The sequence below is a fragment of the Jaculus jaculus genome, chromosome 9, assembly GCF_020740685.1.
Source record: "Jaculus jaculus isolate mJacJac1 chromosome 9, mJacJac1.mat.Y.cur, whole genome shotgun sequence".
Taxonomy (NCBI): Eukaryota; Metazoa; Chordata; class Mammalia; order Rodentia; family Dipodidae; genus Jaculus; species Jaculus jaculus.
Genome location: NC_059110.1, coordinates 110,107,962 through 110,121,629, shown reverse-complemented (window position 1 = coordinate 110,121,629; position 13,668 = coordinate 110,107,962). Strand labels below are relative to the sequence as shown.

Below are 13,668 nucleotides of genomic sequence, written 5' to 3'. Positions count from 1 at the left end.
CAATCTTCCTACCTCTGCCTCCCCAGTGCTGGGATTAAAGGCATGTGCCACCATGCCCAGTTTCTTTCTCTTCCTTCCTTCCTTCCCTCCCTCCCTCCCTCTCTCCCTTCCTCCCTCCCTCCTTTCTTTCTTTCTTTCTTTGAGATAGGGTCTCTCTGTAGCCCAGGCTGACTTGGAATTCACAATGTAGTCTAAGGATGGCCTTGAACTCATGGCAATCCTCCTACCTCTACCTCCTGAGTGCTGGGATTAAAGGCATGCACCATGACGCCTGGCTCGCTCTTTTTTAAAAATATTTATTTCTAGCCTCCTACTGCTTACCACAGGCTGTGTGTTCTTATACTGACTGTATGGAAAGAGGAGGCAAAGGAAACCTAACCCCAAGTACACCCCAGCCTGAGCCACTGTGCCTGGTCTGTATTGTGAATGGGGAGACATGGAAAAAAAAATTATTTCTTTGGACAGAAAGAAAGATAGAAAGAGGCAGACAGAGAGAGAGAGAGAGAGTGAGCATGGGTGCACCAGGGTCTCCTAGCACATGCCACTTTGTGCACCTGGCTATTGTGGGTACTGGGGAATCAGACTCGGGTCATTAGGGTAAAGCCATCTTTACAATGGCGTGTGCATCTGAATTTCATTTGCAGTGGCTGGAGGCCCTGGCATACTCATTCTCTTTCTCTCTCTCTCTCTCTCTCTCTCTCTCTCTCTCTCTCTTTCTCTCTCTTTTTTTCTACTTGTAAATAAATAAAAATTAAAAAGGTTTACTGGTGGGCTGCAGAGATGGCTTAATTATTAAAGGCTCTTGCTTGCAGAGCCTGCCAACTTGGGTTCAATTTCTTAGCACCCATGTAAAGCCAGACCACAAAAAGTGGTACATGCATCTGGCATTTGTTTGCAGCTGCAAGAAGCCTTCACCCACACAAATACACACATACACACATTGAAATAATTTCCTGGGGGATTAGAGAGACAGCTCAATGGGTAAAGTGTTTGCCACAGAATCATGAGGACCTGAGTTCCCATCCCTAGTGCCCATGGAAAGCTGGGTCTGGTGGCACTTGTCTGTAATCCCAGTATTGAGGAGACAGAGCTAGAAGAATTCCTGGGCTTGCTGGGTAGCTTGTCTATCCATGAGCTCTGGGTTCAGTGAGAGACCCTCTCTGAAGAAAATAAGGTGGAGAATGAAGGAAGACACTCAATACTGACCTCAGGCCCCCACAGGCATGTGCACACAAATATGTACACACACACACATGCATACCACACATACACATGTATAAATATTTGCTACATTAGTGACAATGCTACTCTGTTCTTTTTTTTTTTTTTAACATGTCCTACATCGTTAATTTTTGTTGTTGTTGTTGTTTTGTTTTTCGAGGTAGGGTCTCACTCTGGATCAGATGACCTGGAATTCACTATGGAGTTTCAGGGTGGCCTTGAACTCATGGTGATCCTCTTACCTCTCTGCCTTTGTGTGCTGGGATTAAAGGTGTGTGCCACCATGCCCAGCACATTTTTTAATTTTTTAAATTTTTATTTATTTAGAGAGATACAGAAATAGGCACAGAGAGAGAAAACAAAACAAAACAAAACAAAACAAAAAAAAAAAAAAAAACTGGGCATGCCAAGGCCTCTAGCCGCTGCAAAAGAACTCCAGATGTATGTGCCCCCTTGTGCATTTGGCTTACATGGGTCCTGGGGAGTCAAACCTGGGTCCTTTGGCTTTGCAGACAAGTGCCTTAGCCACTAAGCCATATCTCTAGCCTCTGTTCTTCTTTTTTAAAAAGTATTTAATTTATTTATTTGAGGGGACACGCCTTTAATCCCAGCACTTGGGAGGCAGAGGTAGGAAGATCACCATGAGTTCAAGGCCACCTGAAACTACATAGTGAATTCCAGGCTAGCCTGAGCTAGAGTGAGACCCTACCTCCAAAAAGAATAAAAAGAAACAAAGAAAAAGGAAAAAAGAAAGAAAGAAAGAAAGAGAATGGGTGTGCTAGGGCTGTCTCTGGTCACTACGAACGATTTCAGACATGTGTACCACCTTGTGCATCTGGCTTTACATGGGTCCTGGGGAATCAAACCTAGGTCCTTTGGCTTTGCAGACAAGTATCTTAACCACTAAGCCATCTTTCCGGCCCCATATTCTTCTTGGTTTTTGCTGTTATTGTTTATTTATTTATTTTTGTTGTTTTTTCTAGGTAGGGTCTCACTTTAGCTCAGGCTGACCTGGAATTCACTCTGTATTCTCAGGCTGGCCTTGAACTTACAGCGATCCTCCTACCTCTGCCTCCCGAATGCTGGGACTAAAGGTGTGTGCCACCATGCCTGGCTTCTTTTAAATATTTTATTTATTTATTCATTTGACAGAGAAAGAGAGAGAGAAAGAAAGAAAGAATGGGCGTGCCAGGGTCTCCTGCCACTAAAAATGAACTCCAGACGTGTGCGCCCCCTTGTGCATCTGGCTAACGTGGGTCCTGGGGAATCAAACCTGGGTCATTTGGCTTTGCAGGCAAATGCCTTAACTGCCAAGTCATCTCTCCAGCCTTTCTTTTCTAAAATTTATTTATTAGAAAGAGAGAGAGAGAGAATGGGCGTGCCAGGGCCTCTAGCCAGTGCAAATCAACTCCAGACACATGTGTCACCTTGTGCATCTAGCTGATGTGGGATCTGAAGAGTTGAACATGGGTCCTTAGGCTTTGTAGGCAAGCGCCTGAACTGCTAAGCCATCTCACCACTCTCTCTCTCTCTCTCTCTCTCTCTCTCTCTCTCTCTTTTTCAGAGGTAGTGTTTCAGTCTCTGGTCCAGGCTGACCTGGAATTAACTATGTCGTCTCAGGGTAGCCTTGAACGCACAGTAATTCTCCTACCTCTGCCTCCCTAGTTCTGGGATAAAAGGTGTATGCTTTTCTTTTTTTAAAATTAAAAAAAAATTCTTCTTTATTATTTGAAAGAGAGGGACAGATAGAGAGAGATAGCACATGCCAGGGCCTCTAGCCACTGCCAATGAATTCCAGATGCATGTGCCACCTTGTACATCTGGCATTCTGTGGGTCCTGGGAACTCAAACCTGGGTCCTTAGGCTTTGCAGGCAAGTGCCTTAACTGCTAAGTCATCTCTCTAGCCCGCCCCCTGCATTTTACAATTCTGATAATCAAACCCACCAGGGCCTTACTTATAACACCATGGAAGTTTGCTTCCATTTAGCTACACTAAGTAGGTGTTAACCATTGTAGGGGCAGAAAACATTCCTTCCCATCATAAAAGTCCATGGCCAACACTACCACAACAGGTCTTTTGTTTGTTTGTTTGTTTGTTTCGAGGTAGGGTTTCACTCTAGTTCAGGCTGACCTGGAATTCACTATGTAGTCTCAGGGTGGCCTCCAATTAATTCATGGTGATTCTCCTACCTCTACCTCCCAGTGCTGGAATTAAAGGTATGCACCACCACACCAGAGTAAAGGCAGGTCTGAACAAGAGAAAAGCATAACAAATTTATAAATTTATTTCATCATTTTATAGGACTCAGGAACTTTCAGATTAGAGACCCAAACACACAAAGTAAACTATTCATTTACATGCTGGGGTGCTCCAAAGCTTCAACAGCAGCGTAGAAATATGACTGGACAAAGGTGTGACCTAACAGTAACAGATTAAGTGAGGGAACCCAGCCAGGCCTGCTGGATGAGATTCTTGGCCTCATTGTGAGCGTCTTCCTTCCAGGCATGTGAGCTAGAACTCTTTCTGGAATGCGGGGTGGGGGTCATCCTATAAGTTACAATTCAAAGAGAGTGTAAATTTCTTTATGGTCGATTCAGGAAGGTGGGAAAAGTTAAAGAAGCATTTTGAGGTTAAGTGGTTGGCTCTGGTAGAAAGGACTTTTCTTTCTTTTGCTCACTCCTGTCAGCCCTGGGGAGGAGGAATTCTAGTCGCTTTGTGGCTGACCTGGGAAAGAATGAGAGTCAGAAGACAGTAAGGCAGAGGGCAAAGAGAAGCCTTGCTTCTGAGATCTTCATTTTGGGATATTGTTGTCCAACCCATCTATAAATCATTTTCTTTCTTTCTTTTTTTTTTTTTCAAGGTAGGGTCTCACCTCTTTTTTTCTTCCCCATATGAAGTTTCTATTTAATTTTTTTAAAAAAGGCACAGAGAAGACAATGAGCAGTTTACTAGGACAAGGGACTCTCATTTTTTCATGACACAGACATGTGAAAGTTTTGATAGACTACAGCTTAAAAAAAAAAAAAAAAACAAGGGAAGTGTGGTGGCACACGCCTTTAATCCTAGCACTCAGGAGGCAGAGGCAGGAGGATCGCCGTGATTTCGCGGCCACCCTGAAACAACAGACTGAATTATTCCAGGTCAGCCTGGGCTAGAGTGAAACCCTACCTTGAAATCCGCCCCCCCCAAAAAAAACAAGGAGTTGGAAAGATGGTTTAGTGGTTAAAGGCACTTGCTTGCAAAGCCTGACTGCCCAGGCTTGATTCCCTAATATCCAAGTAAAGCCAGATGCACAAAGTGGTCCATGAGGCTAGAGTTCATGTCTGCTATGGTGGGAGGCCCTGGTGTACACGCCTCTGATATAAATAAATTAAAACGACAAAAACATGGCTGGAGAGCTGGCTTAGCAGTTAAGGCGTCAAGCTCACTTTCTTAGGCCCATCTTCCCACTCCTCTTGCTACCTATCTCTGATCTGCCTCTGATCTGAGAAAGCCAACCCAACCTGCCCAGGCACCCCACATGGCACATTTCTGAAGGTAAGCCACAGACACAAGTGTAAGTAAAGGAATCATCAAGGACCTCCCCACTCAGAGAGAACCTCTGTTGTCATGGTGAATGTCCCTCCAGCATTTTTTTTTTTTTTCAAGGTAAGGTCTCACTCTGGCCCAGGCTATTTACTACGTAGTCTCAGGCTGGCCTCAAACTCACAGTGATCCTTCTACATCTGTCTCCCAAGTGCTGCGATTAAAGATGTGTGGCACCATACCCGGCCTTTTCTTTTTTTAAGCTTTTTTTTATAATTTTTTAAAAATTTATATTTATTTATTTATTTATTTGAGAGCGACAGACACAGAGAGAAAGACAGATAGAGGGAGAGGAGAGAATGGGCGCGCCAGGGCTTCCAGCCTCTGCAAACGAACTCCAGACGTGTGCGCCCCCTTGTGCATCTGGCTAACGTGGGACCTGGGGAACCGAGCCTCGAACCGGGGTCCTTAGGCTTCACAGGCAAGCGCTTAACCGCTAAGCCATCTCTCCAGCCCAAGTTTTTTTTTTTAATATTTATTTTTATTTGCTTATTTATTTGGCAGAGAAAGAGGGAGGGAGAGAGAGAGAATGGGCATGCCAGGGCCTCCAGACATTGCAAACAAACTCCAGATGCATGCACCCCCTTGTGCATCTTGCTAACATGGGTCCTGAGTAATTGAACCTGGGTCCTTTGGCTTTGCAGGCAAATGCCTTAACTGCTAAGCCATCCCTCTAGCCCTGCCCGGCCTTTTTTTTTTTTTTTTTTTTTTTTTTGAGATAGGGTTCCACTCTAGCTCAGGCTGACCTGGAATTCAGTATGTAGTCTCAGGCTGGCTTTGAACTCATGGTGATCCTCCTACCTCTGCCTCCTGAGTGCTGGGATTAAAGGCATGTGCCACCACGCCCAGCTTCTGCTCGGCCTTTAAAAAATAATAATGTTAATTTATTTGCAAGCAGAGAGAAATAGAAGAGAGGCAGACAGAAAGAATAGGCAGGAAAGGTCTTCCAGCAGTTGCAAACTAACTCCAGATGCATGTGCCACTTTGTGCATCTGACTTTATGTGGGTAATGGGGAATTTAACCTGGGTTGTCAAGGCTTTGCAGGCAAGTGCCTTATCCACTGAGCCATCTCTCTAGTCCCCATTCCAGCAATTCTGACAGAAAGTTAGCCACTGAAAACATGGTGTCTACCATGCCCAGTTTATTATTTTTAATTTATTTCTTTGAGAGAGACACAGAGAAAGAGGCAAAGAGGCAGACAGACAGAAAGAGAGAGTGAGTATGGGCATGCCAGGGCATCCTGCCCCTGCAAACAAACTTCAGATGCATGAGTCACTTTGTGCATCTGGCTTTATGTAGGGACTGGGGAATTGAATCCAGACTGTCTGTCTGCAAGCAAGCTCCTCCCAGTTCTTCTAAATATTCAGATCTCAGCTGTCATATTTTCTAGAAATTAAGATAAACCAGGACTGAGATGGCTTTAGTTAGTCAAGTGCTTGCAGCGTCAGTGTAAGAACCTGAGTTCAGATCTCCAGCACCCACGTAAAAACAACAAAAAGCCAGGCGCTTATCTGTAATCTTAGTGCTGAGGAAGCAGAAACAGGGGGATCGATTGAAATCAGTGAAAGACCTTCAAAAAACAAGGTAGGGGGCTGGAGAGATGGCTTAGTGGTTAAGCACTTGCCTGTGAAGCCTAAGGACCCCGGTTCGAGGCTTGACTCCCCAGGACCCATGTTAGACAGATGCACAAGAGGGCGCACACGTCTGGAGTTCGTTTGCAGTGGTTGGAGGCCCTGGCGCGCCCATTCTCTCTCCCTCTCTCTATCTACCTCTTTCTCTCTCTGTCTGTTGCTTTCTAATAAATAAATAAAAGTAACAAAAATATTTTAAAAAAAAGAATGGGAAGATAGCTTATCAATTAAAAACACTTGCTTGCAAAGCCTGCTGACTGGGGTTTGATTTCCCATTACCCATGTAAAGCCATATGCAAAAGTTACACATCGATCTGGAGTTCATTTGCAGTGACAAGAGGACCTGCTTTGCGCCTATGCTTTCTTTTTGTGTCTTTATTTCTCTTTCTCTTCTTTCTGCTTGTAAATAAATATATAAAAACATTTATATATATATAAATATATATATACATATACATGTATATACACACACACACACATATAAATGTATATATATAATTTTGGCTGGGCATGGTGGCTCATGCCTTTAATCCCAGCACTCAGGAGGCAGAGGTAGGAGGATTGCCATGAGTTCAAGGCCAGCCTGAGACTACATAGTGAATTCCAGGGCAGCCCAGGCTACAGCGAGACTCTACCTCAAAAAAACAACTAAAAATATTTTGTTTTTATTTATTTGAGAGAGAAAGAGGCAGAGAGAGAAAGAATGGGAGCACCATAGTTGGCCATGCTGTGCACCTGGCTTATGTGAGTCCTGGAGAATTGAACTTAGGTCCTTTGGCTTAGCAGTCAAGCGCTGTAACTGCTAAGCAACCTCTCCAGCCCTATAAACATATTTTTAAATATTTTATTTTGACAGAGAAAGAGGGAGAGAGAGAGAGAGAATGGGTGAATGGGCACGCCAGGGCCTCCAGCCATTGTAAAGGAACTCAAGATGCATGTGCCACCATATGCATCTGCTTTACATGGATCCTGGGGAATGGTACCTGGTCCTTAGGCTTCACAGGCAAAACTCAGGTTTAATTTTCCAGAACAGTGAATAAGGCACTTGTCTGCAAAGCCTAAAGACCCTGGTTCAATTTCCCAGTATCCATGTAAAGCCAGATGCACAAGGTGGTGCATGCATCTGAGTTTGTTTGCAGTGGCTGGAGGCCCTGATGCGCCCATTCTCTCTCTCTCCTTCTTTATCTCCCTCTCTGTCACTTTTTTATTTATCAAGTAAATAAATAAAATATTTAAAAATAAAAATAAATAAAAAGAAAAGAAAAATAGAGAATGGTGTACCAGGGCCTTCAGTTGCTGCAAAGGAACTTCAGATGCATGCACCACCTTGTGTGTCTGTCTTATGTGGGTCCTGGGGAATCAAAGCTGGGTCCTTTGGCTTTGCTGGCAAGCACCTTAACCACTAAGCCATCTCTCCAGCCCACCCCTCAAATAAATAAATAAAAACATTTTTAAAGGCAGGTATAGTGGCACATCTCTTTAATGCCAGGACTCTGGAGGCAGAGGTAGGTAGATCACCATGAGTTTGAGGTCAGCCTGGGCAACCCAGTGAGTTCCAGTTCAGCCTGGGCTAGAGTAGAGACCCTACCTTGAAAACACACACACACAAAAAAAAAACAACAAGATATGCCTTTAATCCCAGCACTTGGGAGGCAGAGGTAGGAGGATTGCTGAGTTCCAGGCTACCCTGAGGTTACATAGTAAAATCCAGGTTAGCCTGAGTTAGAGCAAGACCCTATTTCAGAAAACCAAAAATGCAAAACAACAATATATATGTATATGTATATATATATGGTATATATAGTTTTTGTTTGTTTTGTTTTTGGTTTTTCAAGGTTTCACTCTAATCAGTGAGCCACCAATCTGGGCTTTTTTTTTTTTTTAATTGGGGCTAAGGAGATGGTTCAGCCTTTAAAGGTGCTTGTTTCCAAAGGCTGATGTCCTCGGGTTCAATTCTCCAGTACCCAGACACACATACAAAAAAAAAAAAAAAAAAAAGTGGTGCATGTATCTGGAGTAAATGTTTGCTATGGTGGGAAGTCTGGTGTGCCCATTCTCACTCTCAAATAAATAAAGTATTTTTTTCTAGATTTATGAAGAGAGAGAAAGAGTGTACCAGGGCCTTCTGCTATTGCAAACAAATTCCAGACACATGTGCCACTGTGTACACCTGACGTGACATTAGTACTGGGAATCAAACCGAGGCTAGTAGGCTTTGCAGGCGATTGCCTTTAATAGCTGAGTCATCTCCCTAGTCCATTCCTGTTTTGTTTTGTTTTGTTTTAATTTTAATTTTTTTTTTTTTCTAGGTAGGGTCTCGCTCTAGCCCAGGCTGACCTGGAATTCTCTGTGTAGTCTCAGGATGGCCTCGAACTCATGACAATCCTTCTACCTCTGTCTCCCAAGTGCTGGGATCATAGGCATGTGCCACCAGGCCCGGCTCTAGGGTTTTTGATTCTAAAGAAAGAGTCCAGATTAGAGAAGAAAATAATCTAATAGGAGAAAGAAAGACCTCAGTAAAGAGTGCTGGCCCAGGAAGGCACCTGTGAGAGCTCTGAGGTCTTCTACTGACGGTGAGTCAGACACCTTGCCTGTTTATCTGGAATGGGGGGAGGAAAAAGAGGGCAGGAGGGCAAGGAACAGTCTGGAAAAGTTCCAGATCCTCTGCAAGTCTGCCTATTTGCATGTGGGAGAGGTTGCTAACTCCTGCTATTTTTTGGCAGCTTTTCTGGAAATTGTGTTGACAGCTGCTGGTGGGAAAATCACTAGTGAACACATTCATTTCTCTTTCTCTTCCTCTGGGTGGCCGGTTATCACGGGAGCCATTCCAGAAGGCTCACTACTATGGAACCATTTTTTTCTCTCTTCCTCAGGTCACAGAGGGAGTGTATTTTTGTGTTGTGGTGGTGATGGTTTTGATTTGTTTCTTTCCTTGTTTTTCCTTTTTTATTCTCTTTCTTTCTTTCTTTCTTTCTTTTCTTTTCTTTCTTTCTTTCTTTTTTTTTTTTTTTTGAGCAAGGCCAGGAGGAAAAGAATTTTCCTTTTCTTTTTCTTTTTTTAATACTTATTTGAGAAAGGCAGAGAGAGAAAGAAAGAGAGGGAGGGGAAAGTGGAAGAGAGAGAGGGTGAGAATGGGCACGCCAGGGCCATCAGCAACTGCAAATGAACTCTGGACACATGTGCCACCTTACGCATCTGGCTTACGTGGGTCTTGGAGAATTGAACCTGGGTCCTTTGCAGATAAACACTTAACTGCTAAGCCATTTCCGCAGCTATCTTTTTTCTTTTCTTTTTTTTTTTTTTTTTTTTTTTTTGAGACAGAGTCCACTATGTAGCCCAAGTGGCCCTCACATTTGCAGTGATTCTCCTGCCTCTGCCTCCCGAGTGGTGGGATTATAGGCATGAGCTACAATGCTCACCTGAGAAGTTCACTTTCTTCTATCACTCCCCAAATCAACAGAAGCATTTTATATTTTCAATTAAAAAATCGTTAGCCAGGAGTGGTTGGCACATGCCTTCAATCCCAGCACTTGGGAGGCAGAGGTAGGAGGATCACAGTAAATTCGAGGCTACCTTCAGACTACATAGCGAATTCCAGGTCAACCTGGACTAGAGTAAAACCCTACCTTGGAAAAAAAAAAAAAACGGAAAAGAAAAAACAGTCAAAATTTGAAGCTGGGTGTGGTGGCACACGCCTTTAATCCCAACAACCCTCAACTGTCAGTGTGCTTCATGGATTACCTCAGCAGAAGAGCTGTGACTTGCTTAAGGTCACTCCATTTTCTCATGATGGTATAGGGAACCTGCCCCTTGCTGAAATTCAGAAAATCTTTTTTTTTTTTTTTCCTGGATTTGGCAGTTTTTAAAATTTATTTGAGACAGAGAGAGGAAGAGAGAGAGAATGGTCACGCTTTTAACCACTACTAACAAACTCCAGATGCATGCACCACCACGTGCATCTGGCTTACATGGAACCCGGATAATAAACCCAGGCTCCTAAGGCTTCACAAGCATGCACCTTAACCACTAAGCTATCTCTCCAGGCCTTTCTTGTTTTGTTTTGTTTTCTTTTCTATTCAAGGTAGGGTCTTACTCTAGCTCAGGCTGACCTGGAATTCACTACATACTCTCAGGGTGGCCTCAAACCCACAGTGATCCTCCTACTTCTGCCTCCTGAATGCTGGGATTCAAGGTGTGCACCACCACGTCTGTCTCAGTTTTTTTTTTTTTTTTTTTTTTTTTTTTTTTGTGGGGCAAGGGGAGACAAAGAGAGAGAGAGAATTGGCACACCAGGGCCTCCAGCCACTGCAATCGAACTCCAGACACATGGTCTCTCTTGTGCACATGTGCAACCTTGCATCACTGTGCATCTGGCTTATGTGAGACCTGGAGAGTGGAATGAGTCCTTAGGCTTCACAGGCAAGTGCCTTAACTGCTAAAGCATCTCTCCACCCTGGCAGTTTTGTTGTTATTTTTTAAGGTAGGGTATCCCTCATTCACTATGTAGTCTCAGGCTAGCCTTGAACTCACAGCCATCCTCCTACCTCTGCCTCCCAAGTGCTGAAATTAAAGGTGTGCGCCACGATGCCCAGCTCCCAGCACTTCCATTTCTCAACATGTATCAAAAAAAAAAAACAAAAAAAAAACCGCAGACAGGGCTGGAGAAATGGTTTAGCAGTTAAGGTACTTGCTTGTGAAACCTAAGGACCCATAGTGAATTCCAGCTCAGCATGGGCTATAGTGAGACTCTTCCTTGAAAAACACCAAAAAGAAAAAAAAAGGGCTGGAGGGATGGCTTAGTGGTTAAGGCATTTGTCTGCAAAGCCAAAGAATACTGGTTCAATTCTCCATATCCCACATAAGCCAGATGCACAAGGGGGCATAAGCATCTGGAGTTCATTTGCAGCAATTGGAGGCCCTGGCACACCCATTCTCTCCCTCCCTCTTTCTCTGCCTCTTTTGCTCTTTCAAACAAATCAATAAAATATATTTAAAAGAACAACAACAAACAGCCGGGTGTGGTGGTGCACGCCTTTAATCCTAGCACATGGGAGGCAGAGGTAGGAGGATCACTGTGAGTTTGAGGCCACCCTGAGACTACGTAGTGAATTCCAGGTCAGCCTGGGCCACAGTAAGACCCTACCTTGCTCAAAAAGCAAAACAAAAAACAACATGAACAAAAAGGAAAAAAAAAAAGAAAGAAAATCATATTAAAAAGCCAGGTGTAAAACCAGCATGGTGGTACACGCCTCTAGAGTGAAACCCTAACTTGAAAATTGGACAAAAAAAAAAAAAAAAAAAAAAGCCAGGCTCACAGCTATAAAACCAGCTATAGTGAGATGGAAGCAGGAGGAATACCACAAATTTGAGGCCAATCTGGACTACATAGTAACTTCACGGCTAGTCTTGGCTACAATGTCTCAAAAAGCAAACAAGACCTGCAAGATCTTAATCCCAGCACTTGGGAGGCAGAGGTAGGAGGATCGCCATGAGTTCGAGGCCAGCCTGAGACTACGTAGTGAATTCCGGGTCAGCCTGGGCTAGAGTGATACTCTACCTTGAAAAACAAAACAAAACAAAATCCATCATAGGTTAGCATCAGATGGCTCCATAAAAATCAATTTGGCTCTCCAGATATTTCAAAGACTTTGCATACTATTTCTGAGAATAAATACTTGAGATCAGAGTAGTGTGATGATTGTATCATGTTGTGTAAGAAATTACTCTGAGGCTGGAAAGGTGGCTTAGCAGTTAAAATGCTTGCCTGTGAAGCCTAAGGACCTAGGTTTGATTCCCCAGAAGCCAGATGCACATGATTACATTATTAAAATTATATTAAAGTTTGGGCTGGAGAGATGGCTTAGCGGTTAAGCGCTTGCCAGTGAAGCCTAAGGACCCCGGTTCGAGGCTCGGTTCCCCAGGTCCCACGTTAGCCAGATGCACAAGGGGGCGCACGCGTCTGGAGTTCGTTTGCAGAGGCTGGAAGCCCTGGCGCGCCCATTCTCTCCTCTCCCTCTATCTGTCTTTCTCTCTGTGTCTGTCGCTCTCAAACAAAAATAAAAAAAAAAAATTATATTAAAGTGTCCAGTGTCCATTTGCAGTGGTTAGAGGCCCTGGCACACCCATTCACTCTCTCCTCTCTCTTTGTCTCTCGAATAAATAAAAAGAAAAAAGAAATTACTCACAGTGATGTTGACAAGATTATGTCAAGTAGCAGCCAAGGACTGGTATAATGCATTGGGAAACCAGTGATTTTGTTTGTTTGTTTATTTATTTTATTTTTTTGCTTTTTCTGAGGTAGGGTTTCACTCTATCTCAGGCTGACCTGGAATTCACTATGTAGTCTCAGGGTGGTCTTGAACTTATGGTGATCCACCTACCTCTGCCTCCTGAGTGCTGGCCAGCTGCCAGGATCTTGCTTGCTGCTGCAAATGAATACTAGACCTATGAGATACTTTGTTTTGTTTTGTTTTCGGTTTTCTTTTTCTTTTCTTTTTTTGAGGTAGGGTCTCACTTTAGCCCAGGCTGAACTGGAACTCTGTAGCTCCAGGCTGGCCTTCAACTCACAGTGATCCTTCTACCTCAGTCTTCTGAATGCTGGAATTACAGGTCTACATGACCACACCTGTTTTGAGATACTTTGTTTTTGGTGCTCTTTTTTTTTTTTTTTTTCTAGCTTAGTGGTGCAAGCCCTTAGTCCCAGTACTGAGGAGGCTGAGATTAGAGGATAGCTAAGTTCAATACGAGCCTGGAGCTACAGAGTTCCAGGTCGTCCTTGGCTGAAAACCAAAAACAAACAGCTGTGGTGGCACAGGGGTTTAATCCCAGCACTCAGGAGGCAGAGGCAGGAGGATCACTGTGAGTTTGAGGCCAGCCTGAGACTACATAGTGAATTCAAGGTCAGCCTGGGCTAGAGTGAGACCCTACCTCAAAAAAACCAAAAAAACAAACAAAAAACCATGAAAACCTATAATTGTAGCACTTGGAGAGATGGAGACAGGAAGATCCCAGTGGCTTGTTGGTTAGCTAGTCTAGATGAATCTGTCAGCACAGCTATTTTCGTAAAATTTTTTGGTTTATTTTTATTTATTTATTTGAGAGTGACAGGCAAAGAGAGGAAGAGGGAGGGAGGGAGGGAGGGAGAGAGAGCGAGAGCAAGAGAGAGAGAGAGAGAAAGAAAGAAAGAATGGGTGCATCAGGGCCTCTAGCCACTGCAAATGAACTCCAG

At 43.7% G+C, this 13,668-nt stretch overlaps 1 non-coding gene across 1 annotated transcript; it reads left to right on the top strand.

Annotated features, from left to right (window-relative positions):
• The first annotated feature begins 304 nt into the window (after positions 1 to 304).
• On the top strand, positions 305 to 440 carry LOC123463868. The gene has a single exon (XR_006639239.1). It is a non-coding gene; the product is annotated as a small nucleolar RNA SNORA51 (small nucleolar RNA).
• The last annotated feature ends 13,228 nt before the right edge of the window (positions 441 to 13,668 follow it).